The sequence below is a fragment of the Myxine glutinosa genome, chromosome 1 (assembly GCF_964187855.1).
Source record: "Myxine glutinosa chromosome 1, kmMyxGlut1.1, whole genome shotgun sequence".
Classification (NCBI taxonomy): domain Eukaryota; kingdom Metazoa; phylum Chordata; class Myxini; order Myxiniformes; family Myxinidae; genus Myxine; species Myxine glutinosa.
Genome location: NC_136261.1, coordinates 447548855 through 447569955, shown reverse-complemented (window position 1 = coordinate 447569955; position 21101 = coordinate 447548855).

Genomic DNA, 21101 nt, shown 5'->3' with positions numbered 1-21101 from the left:
TCCAGGACATTTTTTTGGCCATTATTTCGGGAATTTTTTTTTGTGTTTTCCTTTAAAAACCATTTTCTCTGCAATAATTGGAGCAATTGAGAGCAAATTTTCACCATAGGAGGGACTCGGTCTGGAGAATATTTTTATGGTAATTATGACGTCACAGGTCATGTGGTTCGGCCGCTATATTATTTTGAGTGAAAAACACTAAAATCCTATTTTTCTCCAAAACGCCTGAACAAATCGAGGCCAAACTTTGCAGGCAGAATCGCATAGCCATGGCGAACAAAAAAGTCAGCGAGCATGATGTCATGCATCAGATGGTTTCAAAGTTATAACGTTTTAAAGCACAAACCTTTAAAACCTAGCTCCTCCCTCATTTGTGATCCAATCGAGGGGGAAACTTCACAAATATGTTCACCATCTCAGTCTACCAAAATGTCCTTTTGGAATTTGCGATAGGTCACTTGGTTTGGCAGACATCGTTAATTAAACGCAAATAATAAAAACATTCATATCTCTTGAACCACCTCATTGATCGACGTGAAACTTTATACTGTAGTAGAAGTCATTAAGAGTAACACGTGTGCAAAATTTGAAGATCATTGGAGGTATGGTCTGGAAGCTAGAAGTTGTTATTGTGTGAAGAAGAAGAGTCTTCGACTGTGGACGATTAATTATTTATGACATTGAAGCGCGGTGCTGCACGCGCTTACTTGTACAACAAGAAGGAAGCGGACAACGCGCTAAGTTCAAGAGTCTTTATTATCAGAGCTCAACTGTAGCACTGGAGCGCTCCGGGCTGCGCGCCCGGTGTATATCCCGCGGCCACGCCTACCCCTCGGGCGTGGCCGCCGCCCACTTGGTGCGCGGATTGATGCCCTCACGCCAGTGAGCTTTCGTGTCTGCCACACGCGCCCCCCCAGAATTCCCGCGCACCTGGAGGGCCAGTTTGTGGGGCAAACGGATGACCCGGCCGAAGCGCCCTCTGGCGACTGGCGGCATCCGGGGTGCAGGGATGCCAGCCGGGATGCCTCCGGCTGCACCCGGAATGGGTGCAGGACCGACCGGGGGGCGGCGTGCCTGGGCGGTGCCGGGGGTCCGCCCGAAGGGGGGCGGCCCCGACGCGGGGGCCGAGCCACCGGTGGTGGGTGGTCCACGTCGAGGTGGGCCGGCTTGAGGCGATCCACCGAGACGTGGTCGGGAGTGCCGCCGATGTCCAAGGGGAAATGTTTCACCCCGGTCTCCAGCACGCGGAAAGGCCCGTCGTACGGGGGCCGCAGTGGTGTACGGTGGGTGTTGTGCCGGACGAAGACGTACTCCGCGGTGCGAAGCTCCGGGGCGACGTGCGTAGGCGGGTGCCCGTGGTGCGCCGTCGGCACCGGGGCGAACCTCCGGGCGGTCTCCTGCAGCGCGGAGCGCTCCTGCGCCGCGGACCATGGTGCCGTGGGGTCGGGGAGGAACTCGCCCGGCACCCGCAGCGGTTGTCCGAAGACCAACTCCGCCGCGGATGCGCGCAGGTCGTCCTTGGGCGCCGTCCGGAGGCCCAGCAGGACCCAGGGGAGCCTGTCGACCCAGCCGCCGTCGCTGAGGGTGGCTTGGAGCGCGGCCTTCAACGAGCGGTAGAACCGCTCGCACAGGCCGTTGGCCTGGGGGTGGTAGGCCGTGGTTCGGTGCAGCTGGACCCCGAGCCCCCGCGCGACCGCCCCCCAGAGCTCCGAGGTGAATTGGGGGCCGCGGTCGGATGAGATGTCCGAGGGGGCGCCGAACCGGGCGACCCAGGTGGCGATGAACGCCTGCGCGACGTCCGCCGCCGTCGTCGCCGCAAAAGGCACGGCCTCCGGCCACCGGGTGGTGCGGTCCACCATGGTGAGGACATGGGTGAAACCCCGCGAGGGGGGCAGAGGTCCCACCAGGTCCACGTGCACGTGGTCGAACCTATGTGCCGGCACCGTAAACGGGGCCAATGGGGCCTGGGTGTGCCGGTGCACCTTCGTGCGCTGGCACGCGAGGCACGTCCTGGTCCAGCCGCGGACGGCCTTCCGGAGGCCATGCCAGACAAACTTGGCGGCGACCAACCTCTGGGAGGCCTTCGTGCCTGGGTGGGACAGGCCGTGGATGGCGTCAAAAACCTGGCGCTGCCAGCCCCTGGGCACGATTGGGCGAGGCCGCCCGAGGGAGACGTCGCACAAGAGGGCCGCACCGTCGAACGGCACCTCGGTGACGCGGAGGCCCGTGACGGCGGTCCGCAAGGCCTGGACGCCGGGGTCGGCGGCCTGGTCCGCCGCCATCCGGGCATAGTCGATGCCAAGGTGGACTGCGTGGGCGACGGACCGGGAAAGGCAATCCGCCACCGGGTTGTCCTTCCCCACGACGTGCCGGATGTCTGTTGTGTACTCAGACACGGCCGAGAGGTGACGCTGCTGCCGGGCCGACCACGGCTCAGCGACCTTGACCATCGCGAAGACCAGTGGCTTGTGGTCGACGAAGGCCGTGAACGCACGGCCCTCGAGCAGATGGCGGAAGTGCCGGACCGCCAGGTGAAGCCCGAGCAACTCGCGGTCGAAGGTACTATAGCGGCGCTCGGGCGGGTGAAGCTGCCGACTGAAGAACGCCAGCGGTTGCCAGGCACCATGCACCCATTGCTCGTGCACTGCGCCCACCGCGTAGTCCGAGGCGTCGGTGGTGAGGGCGATCGGTGCATCGGGCGCCGGGTGCGCGAGCATGGTGGCGTTGGCCAAGGCGAGCTTCGCGCCGACGAACGCCGCGTCCATCTGCTCGGTCCAGGTAACGTCACCTTTGCCCGGCTTCCCCCGGAGGGCCTCATGCAAGGGGCGCAGGAGCTGGGCGATGTGGGGCAGGAACCGATGGTAAAAGTTTACCATGCCCAGGAACTCCTGGAGCCCCTTGATCGTGCGGGGGCGCGGAAACCCCTTCACCGCCTCCACCTTGGCCGGTAGGGGGGCGGCCCCATGCCTGGTGACGCCGTGCCCCAAAAAGTCGATGTCGGCGACGCCAACCCGGCACTTGGCGGGGTTCACGATGAGGCCATGCTGGCCCAGATGTTCGAAGAGAGTGCGGAGATGGTGTAGGTGCTCTTCGCGGGACGCGCTGGCGACGAGGATGTCGTCCAGGTACACGTAGATGAAATCCAAGTCACGCAAGACACTGTCCATTAGGCGCTGGAACGCCTGAGCCGCATTTTTCAAACCCAAGGGCATCCGAAGAAATTCGAAAAGACCGAATGGCGTGATGACGGCCGTCTTCGGGATGTCCTCTAGCCTGACGGGGACCTGATGGTAGCCGCGTATGAGGTCCACCTTCGAAAAGAAGGACATGCCCGCCAACCGGGCGGAGAAGTCCTGGATGTGGGGGATGGGGTAGCGGTCGAGGGTGGTAGCGTCGTTGAGGCGCCGGTAGTCCCCGCACGGTCGCCATCCCCCGCCGGGCTTTGGCACGATGTGAAGCAGCGACGCCCAAGCACTCTCGGAGCGCCGCACGATGCCGAGCCGCTCCAGCGTAGCGAACTCCGCTTTAGCTACCGCGAGCTTCGTCGGCGGTGGGGATGTGGTGTTCCACCCCGTGCTTGATGGCCCCCGCCGAGAAGGTGGGCCGCGTAAGTGCCGGGAAGCTGGCGAGGAGGCGTGTGAAGTCGTCCGCTGCCGGAAGTGTACAAACTAACCTCGCCGGGACCGAACCGCTCAGCAAGCCGCTTGGCGAGCCGCTCGGTGAGCCGCTCAGTGAGCCGCTCAACGAGCTGCTCAGCGCACAAGCCAGCGAGCTGAACATTTCAGCCTGGACGAGACGTCTGTTCTTCACATCGACCAACAACCCGTGTGCACAGAGGAAGTCCGCACCGAGCAGTGCCATGGGGACACTAGCGGTTACGAACGTCCACGCGAAGCATTGCCTTCCGAACCGCAGGGAGAGGCAGCGCTTCCCGAATGTGCATATGGGTGTTCCGTTCGCGGCAAGCAACGCAGGGCCCCGGCCCGCGGTGTGCTTGTCAGACGTAGAGGCAGGGATAACGCTCACCTGTGCCCCCGTATCGCAGAGGAAACGGCGCCCAGACAAGGTGTCCATTATAAAAAGAAGACTGCCGGAATGGCCGACGCTCAGGGCCGCTACCGAGCGCCGGCTTTGTAGTTTCCCGACTTGCTGAAGGAGCACGGCGGGCAACAATTCCTCGCCTTGTGGCCAAACCTGGCATGGAAATGGCACCAGGTTTGCGGCGAAGGCGGAGGCCGCGGTTTTTGCGGTGGTGGTGGGCGTGGCGTGGCGGCGGCCATGCGGCGTGCGTCAGCCTCGGATCCCCGAGGTGTGGTGCATCAGCATCAGGGTCAGCCTCGGGATGCGCGATGGCCGCGCCAAAACTCGCCTGTGCGTCCAAAGCCGCGAAGAACCTGTCGGCCTCGGCAGCGAGTGCTCGGGGTTCCGTCGTCACAGAACCGGCCAACGCGAGGCGGACTCGTGCCGGCAGCTGGCGTCGAAATAACGCCCGGAAAACAGCGTTCGGGGTTTCGTCGCCCATCAACGACAGCATATTATCCATGCGGACCGACGGTCGCGTGTCACCGAGCTCGGGGAGGTCCAGGAGGCGGTCGGCCCGTGCGTCCACCGTGAGGCCGAACGTGGCGAGGAGGAGACGCTTGTTCGCCTCGTACCTGCCGTCGGCCGGTGGGTTCCTCAGGACCGACACGACGCGGGCGGCCGTGCCGGGCCCGAGGGAGGCGACCACGTGGCATTACCTGGTCTCCTCCACCATGATGCCTCGAAGTCGGAACTGGGCTTCTGCCTGCAGGAACCAGACTTTGGCTTGCGTCTCCCAGAACTCGGGGAGTTTCATTTGGACCGCGTTGGTTGCCATTGCTGTGGCGGGTTCGGGTGGTCAGCGACGGCTGACCAGAACGTTGGAGGGTCACCAATGAAGCACGGTGCTACGCGCGCTTACTTGTACAACAAGAAGGAAGCGGACAACGCGGTAAGTTCAAGAGTCTTTATTATCAGAGCTCAACTGTAGCACTGGAGCGCTCCGGGCTGCGTGCCCGGTGTATATCCCGCGGCCACGCCTACCCCTCGGGCGTGGCCGCCGCCCACTTGGTGCGCGGAATGATGCCCTCACGCCAGTGAGCTTTCGTGTCCGCCGCAACATGTACAGACCGCAGGCATCGTTTGACACAATCTCCCGAGTTAATTTGAACCTCAAATAAAATTATAATTCCAGATTTGTCAATGGCTGAGGTATATTAACAAACGAATGAAACAGATTTGGCAAAATTCCAAGTTTTTTTTTTAAAAGATCGCATATTCACCCAGGGTTGTGAGAGGCTGAAGAAGACGAAACCTCGCAGGGGCTTCCCAGACCAAATAAATAATTCTGGTTCTGGCTCTGCGAATTTCAAGTTTATTACTCCCGCCAGGGAGTAATGCATTCGATCGTGTCCGTCTGTGTGTGTGTGTGTGCGTGTTCGTGTGTTTGTGAACAAGATATCTGGAAAAGTTCTGAACGGATTTGGATGAAAGTTGGTGGGGTGATTGCCCTTGGGATAAGGAAGAATTGATTAGTTTTTGGTGAAGCTCAGGATAGTATTCCGGATCCAGGAATATTTTTGGGGAATTTTTTTGGGAAAGATTTTTTTCTGTTTTACTGCATTGAAGCTTTTATTCTCATTCTTAAATGATGTTTTTCTCCTCTAATTCCAAGATAGATCAAAATAAATTATCTGACAGTTCGGGCCTACTTTCTTTTTCATTTATTGTTTTGGGGAGAGGGGATGTTAAACAAAACGTATTGTTGCGGATCCGGGGGTCAGTGCTCCCCTTACCAAGGAGGGGTTAATCCCCATGTCTTTTAAACTGGCCGATCCCCCAGCCCTGGAAATTATAACACTCCTTTGCGGTCGAGATTGGCCAGGGTGATTGGTCAAGATGGATTCCCAAATACCTGCTTGCCAATCCCTCCGCGAAGCAGGGAAATAACTCCCGCTCGAACCACGGACAGGTGGAAATTGCCGAGCGGTTTAGCAATCCGCGATTCGAGCCGTTAGCAAAAAGACTAACCCGATTCTGAGCGGTTCTGAAATCGTGCCACCGGTACTCAATTGAGGAAATCACGAAAGCGATCGGATGGAGAGGAAACCAAAAGGTAAGGAAGAACAAATAAGATTTATTACTATACTGTACAATAACCCAAGAAAGAGGAAACGAAAGGGAAAGAATGTACAAGAAGAAGAGCAAAAGGACACAGGGCAAGCTTATACAGTCTTAATTAACACACCCAGGACAATACAAACAGACTTACACGAAAGGGGAATAGCAGGAAGGAAGGTCCAAGCAGATGGGCCAGCGTTGGCTCCGGCCCTGGTTCACGCTCCATTCCGGTCCACGCTTCACTTCGGTCCACGCTCCGGTTCCGCGACGAAACCCGGCAGGCAGCGTGGTGGGTATTGTCGGCGCGAGCAGACCTTACATGCAGGGGGGTTCATATATCGGGGAGGAATCGTGTCTCGTGCCTCTTGACTTTCCAATGGCCAATGGTCAACCCTCCAATGGCAGACTCCAACTCCAACCGACTCGTGTCTCTGGCTCACTCTTGTCTCTGACTCACCGACTCCCTCCCACTCAACTTAGACTCACCGACTCTCCCATTCAACTTCGTAAGTCGTCCCACACACGCGCTTATATTACGCGCTCGCGTATCAAGCCGCATGCTTTTAGGACACACCCACCGGTGAGCTCACCTCAGCCCTGGTTGGTCGTGAGGGCTCACCGACTCCACCCTTGACAGGGCTCCGCCTCGCTCTGATAACTCCTCCCCCTTCTTCTCCAGCTTGACCGCGTGGTTAATGGCGTCTTGAGCCAGGCAGCGAACGCTACTGGCAAGCAAGGGAACACAATTTGGGGGGCGGCAAGCTGCAAAATGAATGGGATTGAACAAGGGGCCTAGGTTATTTGATTAATGCAACACAGAGTCAAACTATTGGAAACAGAGCCTTACCTGAAACACATACTAATGAAATAACTGAAAGGTTCCTATGGTGTCCTACGTGTTGCAATATGGACTAACTCGGGTGCGACCTTTGAGCTTTGGAAGATGGGGATATTTACAGGGAATTATTTACAAGGCTTATTATTTTACAAAGTGAAGGTTCTAAAAACCGCAACACAGCTCCCTCCCTTTCTCCAGGCCCATCCCGGGCCGTTCCACAAGGGATATCTTTTACCATTATATGTGACACTCAGGTGTGGTTACCCTCTACTTTTAACCTCACCCTGAGTGCGACATGTTTAAAACTAGATATGTCCCGCCTGCTGCGTTGCATTCTCCCTAACTGACTCACGCCCACAGAATAACCGAATTCGGAATTAATTTTCAAACTAAACATTTACGGTGGGGAGCATTATTTACAAAGACTAATACTATTATTTGGATTATTTACACTAACACCCAGGACCTGTCTTTTGGGAGACAAAAGGCAGATGGTTTAAAAAGAGGAAAGGTCATGCACTGCACTGTACCGATACACCATACCCACATGCTCAGAGATGCACAATTGATATTGCAGTGCACCACAAAGTCACAAAAGCACCACGATGCACAAAAAGCACCATCAAGGGCACAGTCATACATTTCAATAAGTAAATGAACTGGCGTCTTCTCAGGTGGGCCGATGGCTGCTGGGCCGATGTTTCTGGGAGTTTTCCTTGCTTGCTGCGTATTTGGTCAATAAAACAAAAAGGGCACAAAATGCGTCCACTTCTGTTTTTTTTAAATTAAGGCTCGCAGGGGCCAACTAAGGTGGTCCACCTGCTTGGCATAGGTGCCACCTTGACCGTGGTCTGCAAGCAAGATTTCCAGCAGAGATGCCATGCCACAGACGTGTGGTCCATAAAGTGGTGTTCCGGTCCAGGCAGGTAGGTAGCGAGGGTGCGGGCGCACAACTACGACGCCTGCACAATTTCCCCTCGGTACCCAAAGACCACGGTCGATGGGTGGGGTAGGAAGGCAAAGCAGAGTTAGCGATGGGTAAGGGCACAAGGGTACACACAATAACAAGGCAATGTGGCATGAAGGGCACTGGAGAGCGAGCTAAGAAAGCTTGTCCCTAACGTTCGTCACCCCCCCCCCCCCCCCCCATGTCACCTACACTACCCCTTGCCCCTCCCCGTATCTACACCATTTACAAATCCGTTGCTACGTCCTGCCTTCCCCATGTTACCCCTAATTCCAAATTCGTCATCAATCCCTCTAAACCAAATTTGCCACCAATCCCAATTCCTCATCAATCCATCCGATGGAGAGAGAGATGGAATAACAAACAATGTCACCCCCACGGCCCCACGTAATTATGCGTCTCACCATTCCAAACATTTGCACAATCGGTGTGGAGTCTGTCACCTCGGTAAGTGGATGCGGATGGTGCGAAGAGATTTTTTCCTATCTACCTTCTAAATGACATCAACACTTTTACTCTACCCGGGGTCTTTCCCTGCAAAACCATTGGCCATCTTTACTCCATGTGGTTCTAAAAACCAATTCCCATTGAACATACTGTGGCGCTCACCAATTTGGGGACTCACTCCCCCGATTCTACTCCCTGTGCCCTCGCACAATTTCAGGGCTGGGTCGTGTAGCTTCCCTAGCAGGTCTACTTACCTGCACACCTCCACCACTGCAGTGGCCTCCCGAGCTTACCTGCTCCTCACCCTAACCTACCTGGGGAAGGCCCTCTGGCTCTCTCACCCCCTACCGCCCTCTCTGGCATCGGGCTACCCGGGTCCGTCCTCCAGATCCTCGGGCCCCATTGAACACTAACTGGCTCCCAGAGCCTACCTGCGACCTCACCTGGCCGACAGACTAACAGTGGCGGAGTGCCCAACCAACCATTCTCACTAACAGGCCACATGCCCAGCCAATTTCATCTCACTCATGCACCCAACACAACACTTCTGTGCGACTACCCGCACCACAGATGCCAATATCCAACCACAATTTACCTACTCCCTCTACCTACTTTTAAACTACCCTCCCCGGGTACTTGTGAAGGGGTTCAATCCTTCCCCCATTCACTCTTTCGCACCATACACTCCACTCCATGTATTCCACACTCCTCACTCCACACCATCCATTCCATACTCCATTTACTCCAGACCATCTATTCCATCCAACCATTCTCACTTGCCACCATGCAAGTCAATCACCCAATGCACAATGCCATTCATCATGCTCACCACAAAGAACTTCCATACCAATTCCTCATTTCACCAGCACTACTAGGAACTTCCATTCGCAATTCCTTATTCATCACTCTCACTCCAAACACACTGCATCATCTAATCTACCTGGTTTCCCTCTAGCTTAGTGCTCCCCGTCTTCCCTTATACTATTGCACATCCCTCGTCGTTATCAACCATCTAACCTATTCTACGTCCCCACTACAGGTATAATGTCGCTACTTAAATCTACAGTTGTAGATCTACAACCTGTCTTGGGTTGGGTTTTTTTTTTCCGTATTTTAAAGTTTTCTCATTGGCAGGTAATTTGACTTTTGTTTATGGTGCTGATACTTCTATATTTACTGCAGTCATACACCATGGCTGAGGAGATGGATTTTCTAGATTTTCTATGATCATTTCTATGGTCATTTTCTAGATTCCTATTCATTAACCTAACCCTCCCGGGCTAGTTTGTACAGCCAAAACCCCATAAAACTACTGCTCATGTGCCCCCATATAGGGATGTGAGGGATGGTAGATTTACCATCCCTCTACATCACTATTCCCATCACTATCATTATCCAGTCCACTATACTTGAGCCTCTCGGGGAAATACATTTTTTTTACAGCTCGGCTTCAATAAGCCGAGCAATGCATACGGTGGTCTTTCTCCTGCAGGTTGGGTCCGTCCGGCATTTGGATTCAGGGGAGGAGGTTTTGTCGGGCCAAGGCACCAAGCACCATCCCGGCGCAAGGCCTTGCGCTCCCAAGCGCGATTGCCCAGCCTGGCCCGGCCGGAGCGCCGCCACCACAAGGGGGTGCCGCTCCGCACCCTCCTCCTTCCCCTCGAACCGGGCCGATCGCTTTGCCTGGCAAAGCGCGGATTTGACCGTGCAGGGCGGGGCCTGGCGCGGATCACGCACGGCAGTTCTTTCAAAACCGCCGCGGCTACGACACCCGCCGGTTCCCGCTGCACACAAAGCCCGGCATGGACCGAGAGCTCGCGTCGGCTATACGTCGGGCTAGATGCTAACCCGGTCAGCGTCGATGCTCGACTTGCATGCTCACACGCATACGCGACCCCTTTTACACTTACATTCACACACCAAGTCGTCCTCTCGCCTTCCATACACTTCATGCATTCCAGGCAATCCATCATTGCACTTTCTCCTCGTGCATTCTCTTCCCGACTCGCACCTACACACTCAGGCGCACTCATAACGCTCACGCACTCCTCGCATGCACTCTCCCCCGTTACGTACTCCGTAACCACCACGGGCGTGCACTCTTCCGTTACATCCCATGTAACACTCCCCATCACGCGCTCCACAACCAACTCACTCTCTTGGTCACACTCACTCCTACTTCCACACTCTGTATCGCTCTCACTCTCTGTGTCGTATTCATCACACATACACTCCGACGTGCGTTCGCTTCCGCACTCGGTATCACACTCTCGCTCCGGCGCCCTCTTCTTCCTCACACGCGCGCCATTTTCTCTCACACCACTCACAAGGGACCTTCCACGAACGCCCGGGTGCCATCTCGATCCCAACAGCACGAAAAACCCTCTCGCGCCAAACACTCTCCCGCAAAATCTTTTTGCACCATATATCACCCGGCTCACCTTCGGGATTCTTCTTCTTCGCCGCTCCAACACCTGCAAACTTTAATTGGGGTTAATAAGCACAGCATCATGATGTGGACACAGACTTTGCACAATTTCCATTCCTTCCTTCCGCGAGTGCTTTTCTAAGTCCGTCTCTTCTAACCCAATTTCCACTATTGCTTCGATTTTAATTTCTTTTTCCTTTCCCTCGACGACCGCTGGCTCTATTAAAATTTTCTTTTCTACTTCGGCGGTCGCCGGCTTTCCCATACCCTGGGTCGCGATCTCTACCCCGGTCCACGTGACTTTGCCTTGCTCAACTTTGCTCAACTCGCGCTCCTCTAGCCGCGTTACCTCGTCGCGTACCCGTGTGCCCTTCCCGCCCAACTCGCGGTCTCTCTCCCTCTCAAATTATTTTGCCTCATACATGGCTTTGTCCCTCGCTAACCCCTCATTAATTTCTCGGGCTTGGCCAACCACGTCCTTCAATTTGCCCCCTAATCTGCTTCCGAATCCCTCCAATTTGCTTCCTAACCCCCCAAATTTATTTTCTTATCCTCCCAATTTACTTCCTAACCCCTCAAATTTACTTCTCAATTGCTCACCCATTCTATTTTCCATTCCCTCACTATCGGCCCTCATTTCTCCCATCTCTTTCCGTAATCCCCCAATTTGGCTTCCCATGTCATTTCTCAATCTGCCAATTTGGTTTCCCATTCGTTCTAATTGTTTTCCCACCTTGTCCATACTGTCGTTCTCCCTCCGCATTTCCACCATGAATTGGGCCATGAAGGCTTGCATTTCGCCCACCCCCATTTGTGCAGCGGGCGCGGCCCTCGTCGCCATGTGCGAGGCGCCGCCATTTTGTGCGCCTGCAACCCCCTCTACCGCACCCTCATTGCTTTCCTCTTCCATCTCTCCCAATTGTTCCCTGGGGTCCTGGGTTGCCTCTAATTCTTCTTCTATTTCCCCCACCGGCATCCGATCGCCTTGACTATCCATGGCACGACTCAATTTGGATCATAATTAAAATTTTGGCCGCTCCTAATTTTTTAACCAATTTTTTTCCACAATATAAAAAATTTGGTTCAGGTCCCAAATCCCACTCCCAGACATCAATTGTTGCGGGTCCGGGGGTCGGCGCTCCCCTTACCAAGGGGGGGGGTTAATCCCCTTGTCTTTTAAACTGGCCGATCCCCCAGCCCTGGAAATTATAACGCTCCTTTGCGGTCGAGATTGGCCAGGGTGATTGGTCAAGATGGATTCCCAAATACCTGCATGCCAATCCCTCCGCGAAGCAGGGAAATAACTCCCGCTCGAACCACGGACAGGTGGAAATTGCCGAGCGGTTTAGCAATCCGCGTTTCGAGCCGTTAGCAAAAAGACTAACCCGATTCTGAGCGGTTCTGAAATCGTGCCACCGGTACTCAATTGAGGAAATCACGAAAGCGATCGGATGGAGAGGAAACCAAAAGGTAAGGATTCTAAGGAAGAACAAATAAGATTTATTACTATACTGTACAATAACCCAAGAAAGAGGAAACGAAAGGGAAAGAATGTACAAGAAGAAGAGCAAAGGACACAGGGCAAGCTTATACAGTCTTAATTAACACGCCCAGGACAATACAAACAGACTTACACGAAAGGGGAATAGCAGGAAGGAAGGTCCAAGCAGATGGGCCAGCGTTGGCTCCGGCCCCGGTTCACGCTCCACTCCGGTCCACGCTTCACTTCGGTCCACGCTCCGGTTCCGCGACGAAACCCGGCAGGCAGCGTGGTGGGTATTGTCGGCGCGAGCGGACCTTACATGCAGGGGGGTTCATATATCGGGGAGGAATCGTGTCTCGTGCCTCTTGACTTTCCAAAGGCCAATGGTCAACCCTCCAATGGCAGACTCCAACTCCAACCGACTCGTGTCTCTGGCTCGCTCTTGTCTCTGACTCACCGACTCCCTCCCACTCAACTTCGACTCACCGACTCTCCCACTCAACTTCGTAAGTAGTCCCACGCGAGCGCTTATATTACGCGCTCGCGTATCAAGCCGCGTGCTTTTAGGACACACCCACCGGTGAGCTCGCCTCGGCCCTGGTTGTCGCGAGGGCTCACCGACTCCGCCCTTAACAGGGCTACGCCTCGCTCTGATAACTCCTCCCCCTTCTTCTCCAGCTTGACCGCGTGGTTAATGGCATCTTGAGCCAGGCAGCGAACGCTACTGGCAAGGAAGGGAACACAATTTGGAGGGAGGCAAGCCGCAAAATGAACGGGATTGAACAAGGGGCCTGGGTTATTTGATTAATGCAACGCAGAGTCAAACTATTGGAAACAGAGCCTTACCTGAAACACATACGACTGAAATAACTGAAAGGTTCCAATGGTGTCCTACGTGTTGCAATATGGACTAACTAGGGTGCAACCTTTGACCTTTGGAAGATGGGGATATTTACAAGGCTTATTATTTTACAAAGTGAAGGTTCTAAAAACCGCAATAGTATTATTCCAATTAAACCCACGGCGGGAGTATGTGCTCTACTGAGTGGCGTTCTAGTTTTAGAAAATGGAATTGATAGTCTCCCTTATGGGTATAAGTGATAAATATAAGTGATATATATAGTGATAAGATAAATATATGTGATAAGATAAATATAAGTGATAAGATAAAAAGGGGGGGAGGGGCTTGGGATCTTAACGGGCTACCGCCGCCTTTTTTTATGAATATATAAATGATAGAACCAAGCAATAACCAGACTAAAGAGTGGAGAAAACAACAACCTTGGTATTTAAATTGAAAACTCGAACTCAGGACTCGAACTCAGGACCCTAATATCTTAAACCAGGCACCTTATGGCTTTATCCGTCAAATCAACATTCAGCTGCCTCGTTGTGAATCCGCATAATCGATTTATCTGACGTCACTCGTAATTAACACCGTGACGCAACAGGGTCGTGACTCGGGAACGAGGAATTAAATAAACAATTATAGTGTGTTCGGGACAGGATGAGGAAGGGTGGTGGAGGCAGGATGGTGGGAAAATGGGATGAGGGAGGATGGTGGAGGCAGGATGGTGGGAAAATAGGATGAGGAAGGGTGGTGGAGGCAGGATGGTGGGAAAATGGGATGAGGGAGGATGGTGGAGGCAGGATGGTGGGAAAATAGGTTGAGGAAGGGTGGTGGAGGCAGGATGGTGGGAAAATGGGATGAGGGAGGATGGTGGAGGCAGGATGGGGGGAAAATAGGATGAGGAAGGGTGGTGGAGGCAGGATGGTGGGAAAATGGGATGAGGGAGGAAGGTGGTGGAGGCAGGATGGTGGGAAAATAGGATGAGGAAGGATGGTGGAGGCAGGATGGTGGGAAAATGGGATGAGGGAGGATGGTGGAGGCAGGATGGTGGGAAAATAGGATGAGGAAGGGTGGTGGAGGCAGGATGGTGGGAAAATAGGATGAGGGAGGATGGTGGTGGAGGCAGGATGGTGGGAAAATAGGATGAGGAAGGGTGGTGGAGGCAGGATGGTGGGAAAATGGGATGAGGGAGGATGGTGGAGGCAGGATGGTGGGAAAATAGGATGAGGAAGGGTGGTGGAGGCAGGATGGTGGGAAAATGGGATGAGGGAGGATGGTGGAGGCAGGATGGTGGGAAAATAGGTTGAGGAAGGGTGGTGGAGGCAGGATGGTGGGAAAATAGGATGAGGGAGGATGGTGGTGGAGGCAGGATGGTGGGAAAATAGGATGAGGAAGGATGGTGGAGGCAGGATGGTGGGAAAATAGGATGAGGAAGGGTGGTGGAAGCAGGATGGTGGGAAAATAGGATGAGGAAGGATGGTGGGAAAATAGGATGAGGAAGGGTGGTGGAGGCAGGATGGTGGGAAAATAGGATGAGGGAGGGTGGTGGAGGCAGGATGGTGGGAAAATGGGATGAGGGAGGATGGTGGAGGCAGGATGGTGGGAAAATTGGATGAGGGAGGATGGTGGTGGAGGCAGGATGGTGGGAAAATAGGATGAGGAAGGGTGGTGGAGGCAGGATGGTGGGAAAATAGGATGAGGAAGGGTGGTGGAGGAAGGATGGTGGGAAAATAGGATGAGGAAGGGTGGTGGAGGCAGGATGGTGGGAAAATAGGATGAGGAAGGGTGGTGGAAGCAGGATGGTGGGAAAATAGGATGAGGAAGGGTGGTGGAGGCAGGATGGTGGGAAAATCGGATGAGGAAGGGTGGTGGAGGCAGGATGGTGGGAAAATAGGATGAGGGAGGGTGGTGGAGGCAGGATGGTGGGAAAATGGGATGAGGGAGGATGGTGGAGGCAGGATGGTGGGAAAATTGGATGAGGGAGGATGGTGGTGGAGGCAGGATGGTGGGAAAATAGGATGAGGAAGGGTGGTGGAGGCAGGATGGTGGGAAAATAGGATGAGGAAGGGTGGTGGAGGCAGGATGGTGGGAAAATAGGATGAGGAAGGGTGGTGGAGGCAGGATGGTGGGAAAATAGGATGAGGAAAGGTGGTGGAAGCAGGATGGTGGGAAAATAGGATGAGGAAGGGTGGTGGAGGCAGGATGGTGGGAAAATGGGATGAGGGAGGGTGGTGGAGGCAGGATGGTGGGAAAATAGGATGAGGGAGGGTGGTGGAGGCAGGATGGTGGGAAAATAGGATGAGGGAGGGTGGTGGAGGCAGGATGGTGGGAAAATAGGATGAGGGAGGGTGGTGGAGGCAGGATGGTGGGAAAATAGGATGAGGAAGGGTGGTGGAGCCAGGATGGTGGGAAAATGGGATGAGGAAGGGTGGTGGAAGCAGGATGGTGGGAAAATAGGATGAGGGAGGATGGTGGTGGAGGCAGGATAGTGGGAAAATGGGATGAGGGAGGGTGGTGGAGCCAGGATGGTGGGAAAATAGGATGACGGAGGGCGGTGGTGGAGCCAGGATGGTGGGAAAATGGGATGAGGAAGGGTTGTGGAGCCAGGATGGTGGGAAAATGGGATGAGGAAGGGTGGTGGAGCCATGATGGTGGGAAAATGGGATGAGGAAGGGTGGTGGAGCCAGGATGGTGGGAAAATGGGATGAGGAAGGGTGGTGGAGCCAGGATGGTGGGAAAATGGGATGAGGAAGGGTGGTGGAAGCAGGATGGTGGGAAAATAAGATGAGGGAGGGCGGTGGTGGAGCCAGGATGGTGGGAAAATGGGATGAGGAAGGGTGGTGGAGCCAGGATGGTGGGAAAATGGGATGAGGAAGGGTGGTGGAGCCAGGATGGTGGGAAATGGGATGAGGAAGGGTGGTGGAGCCAGGATGGTGGGAAAATAGGATGAGGGAGGGTGGTGGAGGCAGGATGGTGGGAAAATAGGATGAGGGAGGGTGGTGGAGGCAGGATTTTTTTTTTTTTTTTTTTTTTTTTTTTTTTTTTTTTTTTTTTTTTTTTTTTTTTTTTTTTTTTTTTTTTTTTTTTTTTTTTTTTTTGTATACAATATCGAGGCTCGTGAAAGAGCGAACATTAATCACATGAACACACAGAAAGACAAACCGACACATAAAACATATAACATAGGGAGCGGTAGACAAGATGGGGAGAGAGGGGGAAGGACACAAACACAACATTTGAGAGCAGGGACCGAGAGACATGGAGACATCGAGAGATCTGAGAGAGGGCGAGGGCTTTGGGGGGGGGGGGCGTGGGAAGGGGGCAGTGGGAGAGGTATAAAACATATGGACACTGCCAGGACTTCCAGGAAAGAAGTTGGAATTTCAAACAAGGTGGATCTGGGGTGAATTAGCGGGGGTAGAAAAGATCAAGGTTTTGGATGGGGGAAGATAAGAGATGGTGGTGAACAGCTGTTTTAAAGACCTGGAGGGAGGAGTGGGATTGAAGGGAGTGAGGGAGTTTGTTCCAGAGGCGGGAGAAAAGAGGAATGAAAGAGTGAAGGTGAGCGGAGAGACGAGATTTCGGCAGTTTAACCATCAGAGGGTTGCTGGCAGATCTTGTGCGACCTGTAGGAATATTTGGGGGACAGAGCACAGAGAGAGCTGGGGGTGCAAGGCCGGAGAGGAGTCGGTAGAAGACAGAAAGACCACCTACCTGCCTGCGGTGAGTGAGTGAAAGGCCCTCAGAGATAGCTTCATCGCGGGAGATTCCAATAATTCTGAAAGCTTTGGTTTCAACAGCGTGAAGCCGAGCTAGGTGTGAGGCAGGAGCACCGGCCCATAGGGGAGAACAGTATTCCATTGAGCTGCGGATGAAAGCCTTGTATGTGGTGAGGAGCTCAGGTGTGCCGAGGAAGGACTTCGCACGACGGAGGATGCCCAGTCGGCGACTGGCTTTGGAGGCCAGCTTGGAAATGTGGTTTTCCCAAGAAAGATCATGGCAGATAGTGAGACCCAAAATCTTGAACGACAGAACTTCTTGGAGAGGATTGTTGAGAAAGTAGATGGGAGGGTTGTCCAGTCGATCTTTTCGGAGAGACATAGTAAGAGTGTGAGATTTGTCAGGATTGAAAGACATGTTCCACTTGTTTGACCAGTCTGTGATTTTGTCCAGGTCTTCAGAGAGTGAGGAGGCAGCAGACTGCCGATCTGAGGGAAGAGGAATGGAGCGGCAGAGAGTGGAGTCATCAGCAAAGAGATAGAGAGGATTTTCGAGAGAGTCAGAGAGATCATTGATGAAGACCAGAAAAAGCACGGGGCCCAGAACACTGCCTTGGGGAACTCCAGCCTGAACAGGAAGAGGAGATGAGAGAAACCCATTCAGGGCCACACGTTGACGACGACTAGAGAGGAAGTCCGCCAGCCATGCGTGGAGATTTCCATGGATACCAAAGGAGGAGAGTTTGGTGAGCAGAGCGGGGTGCCAGACCGTGTCGAAGGCACGTGATATGTCGAGGGAGACAGCTCTAATTTCCTGTTTGGCATTGAGGACCTCCATCCATTGTTGAGACAGCAGAAGCAGCATGTCCAGAGTAGAGTGACCTGGTCTGAAACCAAATTGATGATCAGAGATCAAGCCATTGGAGAAGAGGAAAGATTTCATATCAGAAGCAATGATGGATTCCATGACTTTGCTGATAATTGGGAGAAGGCTGATTGGTCTGTAGTTGCTAGGATCTGTTTTTGCACCTTTTTTGTGCAAAGCGGTGATGTTGGCTGATTTCCAAGCAGATGGCAGTTGACCTTGAGCAAAAGAGAGGGTGAAGAGAACAGAGAGAGGGTGAGATAGAGCAGCAGAGCAGGATTTTAGGACCCGTGGGCTGATGCCGTCGGGTCCAGTTGCAGAATCAGAGTCGAGGGTTGACAGAAACTTTTCCACCTTGTCAGGAGGAAAGGACACGGAGTCCAGGAGCAGCAGGGTACGACTGGGTATGGTGGGTACAGAGAGGGATGGGTTTGGGACACAAGATTTAGAGGCAAACACAGAGTTGAGGCATTCAGCTTTTTCACGTGCGGAGTCAGCTGTGTAGCCGTTTGAGGTAAGGGAGGGGATGGAGGGGGAACAAACACCAGAAACGGATTTGACCAGACGCCACCAGGATTTGGAAGAGGGAGACAGATAAGAGAGCTCGGTCTTGAGAACGGAGAGATATTGTTTCCTGGCTCTCCTGAGGGTGGACACACACTTGTTTCGGGCTTTGTGAAAGGAAATGAGATTTCCTTCCGTTGGATTTGCTTTCCAGGAGACGAAGGCAAGTTGTTTCTGGGCAACAGCCTCACCACAAGATTCCGTGTACCATGGACGGGAGGAAGGGTATGACAACTGAAGACGAGATGGGATAAATCTGTGCATGAGAGAGAGCAATTTACTTTGGAAGAATTCCCAGGATGAGTTGATGTCAGAGGTGGTAGAGATGGGAGACCAGTCCAGATGATTGATGGCTGCTTGAAGACCGTGCCAGTTGGCCTGAGTGAAATGCCAGACTCGTCGACGCTGAGCAGGCTCCCTGAGGATGGTCAGAGAGATGTCCACTTTAACAAGGACATGATCAGATGATCCGATCGGAGCAGAAGAAGAGCAGCAGACATTTTCAGGGAAGTTAGTCATAACCAAGTCCAGAAGAGAAGATGTTCCGTTGACTGAGATCCGGGTCGGGAAATTGACAGATTGTGTCAGTCCCAGTGAGTCGCAGAAGTCCTTTGCTGAGGAGCCATGGCTGGTGAGAGAGGTACCCACACCCAGCCAACTGGCATGATGACAGTTGAAATCACCACATATGAGGAAGAGAGAGTTGGGATGAGTAGATAGAAGTTGGTCCATATCATCAGACAGCGAGATGTAGATGGAGTCATCACTGTTTGGTGGACGGTACAACACACATATGAACAAGAGGTGGGAGCGAAGGGGAAGCCGTAGCCAGAGGTATTCCTGGGGGTGAGGTGGAGAGAGTGCAGTGCAGGGCGAGTGAGGAAGAGAGTTTTTGATAAAGATAGCAACCCCGCCTCCAGGACGAGGCTCAGGTCTATCATACCGGAGGAGGGAGTAGCCCGGGAGAGATACTATGGAATCAGAGACATCATAAAGGAGGAAAGTTTCTGTTAAGCAGATCACGTCTGGTTTGACAGAAGCAACCTGTATGGAGAGATCAGTTAAGTTTGAACGAAGGCCCCGGATGTTTGAGGTCCATACCGTTAATGAAGAGGAAGGGGGAGCATCAGATACAGAACAGGGGGGAGGAGGGGTAGGGTAAGATGTGGAAGAGGTGGAAGAGGTAGGGAGAGCTGTTGAAGGTGTGTCAGAGATTTCAGAATAGCTCGGAGAAAGGGAAGGATGGGGTGGACAAAAGGTTTGATGGTGATTGGGTGAGCCACAATGAGGTGTTATTTGAGGAGGGGGAAGAGCGAGGCAGAAGGTTGGGGGAGATGGAGGTGAGAGTTTGAAGGGGGAAGAAGCGGGGAGGACGCTTTGAGGAGGGGGAGTGAGCGGGGGGAAATTGAGAAGCAATGAGGGTGGGGAGATTTTGAAGGGGAGGGGTGAGGGGGGAGTTTGGGAGGGAAGGGACAAGGGGAGGGATTTGAAAGGGATGGGATATGGGGGAGATTTGGAGGGGAGGGGTGAGGCAGGAGTCTAGGAGGGGAGGGGCGAGGGGGCGTCTTGGCGGGGAGGGGTGAGGGAGTAGTTTAGGAGGGAGGGGGCAATGGGGGAGATTTGAAAGGGATGGTTGATGGGGAAGATTTGGAGGGGAGGGGTGATGGGGAAGATTTGGAGGGGAGGGGTTATGGGGAAGATTTGGAGGGGAGGGGTGAGATTGGATTTTTGAAAGTGTACGATTTATGGGAAACGAACATTTATTGCAAAATGAGTTTCTTGTGACCTTCGAGTTAAAAATACGTTTAAGGACGCTGGATGGAGGATGGAGTGCAGGAGAGTTTAGGGAATGTAGAACAAAGGCACTATAGGAGATGGATATTTTTTTTGGGATGAATTGATTTGGTGAGCAAGTCGAAAGCAGCCTTTTAAAGAAGAAGAAGAAAAAGGTGTTATAAAATATGACGGAATACATAACTTGAGGGGAAAGTGTAAACATTGAAGGTTAATGAGTGAAAACTATCTGGGGAAATGGGGGAGAAACACGTGGTCGAAGAACGAACGAACGAATAAGAATGAATAAACGAATGAGAACAGAGAAGGAAATGTTGTTTTTTTTTTTTGTTTTTTTTTTAGTTGAGATTTACACAAGGAAGTAGGCTATGGGTGAAAAGACTGGGAATACAGAGAACGAAAGTTATTGGATCACAAACGACGGACCACTGAGAGAAAAACAAAGCCTCAAGGTTGTACAGTGCACACTGTACAAGGCCTTGCTCGCGACACGGCAAACAGACGATCAATTTATGAAAGATAAACACCGAGAAACAACCAAAGTTGCACACAATAACTTCACACACCGAAAGATAAATACAGTTTCGACAAAATACAATTGTGAACAGACTTAACTTCGAAAAACGTAGAGACCGTGTGGAGCTTCGAAAATCCCTGCCGCCGTCTCCAAGATCTCGCCTGGGAAAATAGGATGGTGGGAAAATAGGATGAGGGAGGGTGGTGGAGGCAGGATGGTGGGAAAATAGGATGAGGAAGGGTGGTGGAGCCAGGATGGTGGGAAAATGGGATGAGGAAGGGTGGTGGAAGCAGGATGGTGGGAAAATAGGATGAGGGAGGATGGTGGTGGAGGCAGGATAGTGGGAAAATGGGATGAGGGAGGGTGGTGGAGCCAGGATGGTGGGAAAATAGGATGACGGAGGGCGGTGGTGGAGCCAGGATGGTGGGAAAATGGGATGAGGAAGGGTTGTGGAGCCAGGATGGTGGGAAAATGGGATGAGGAAGGGT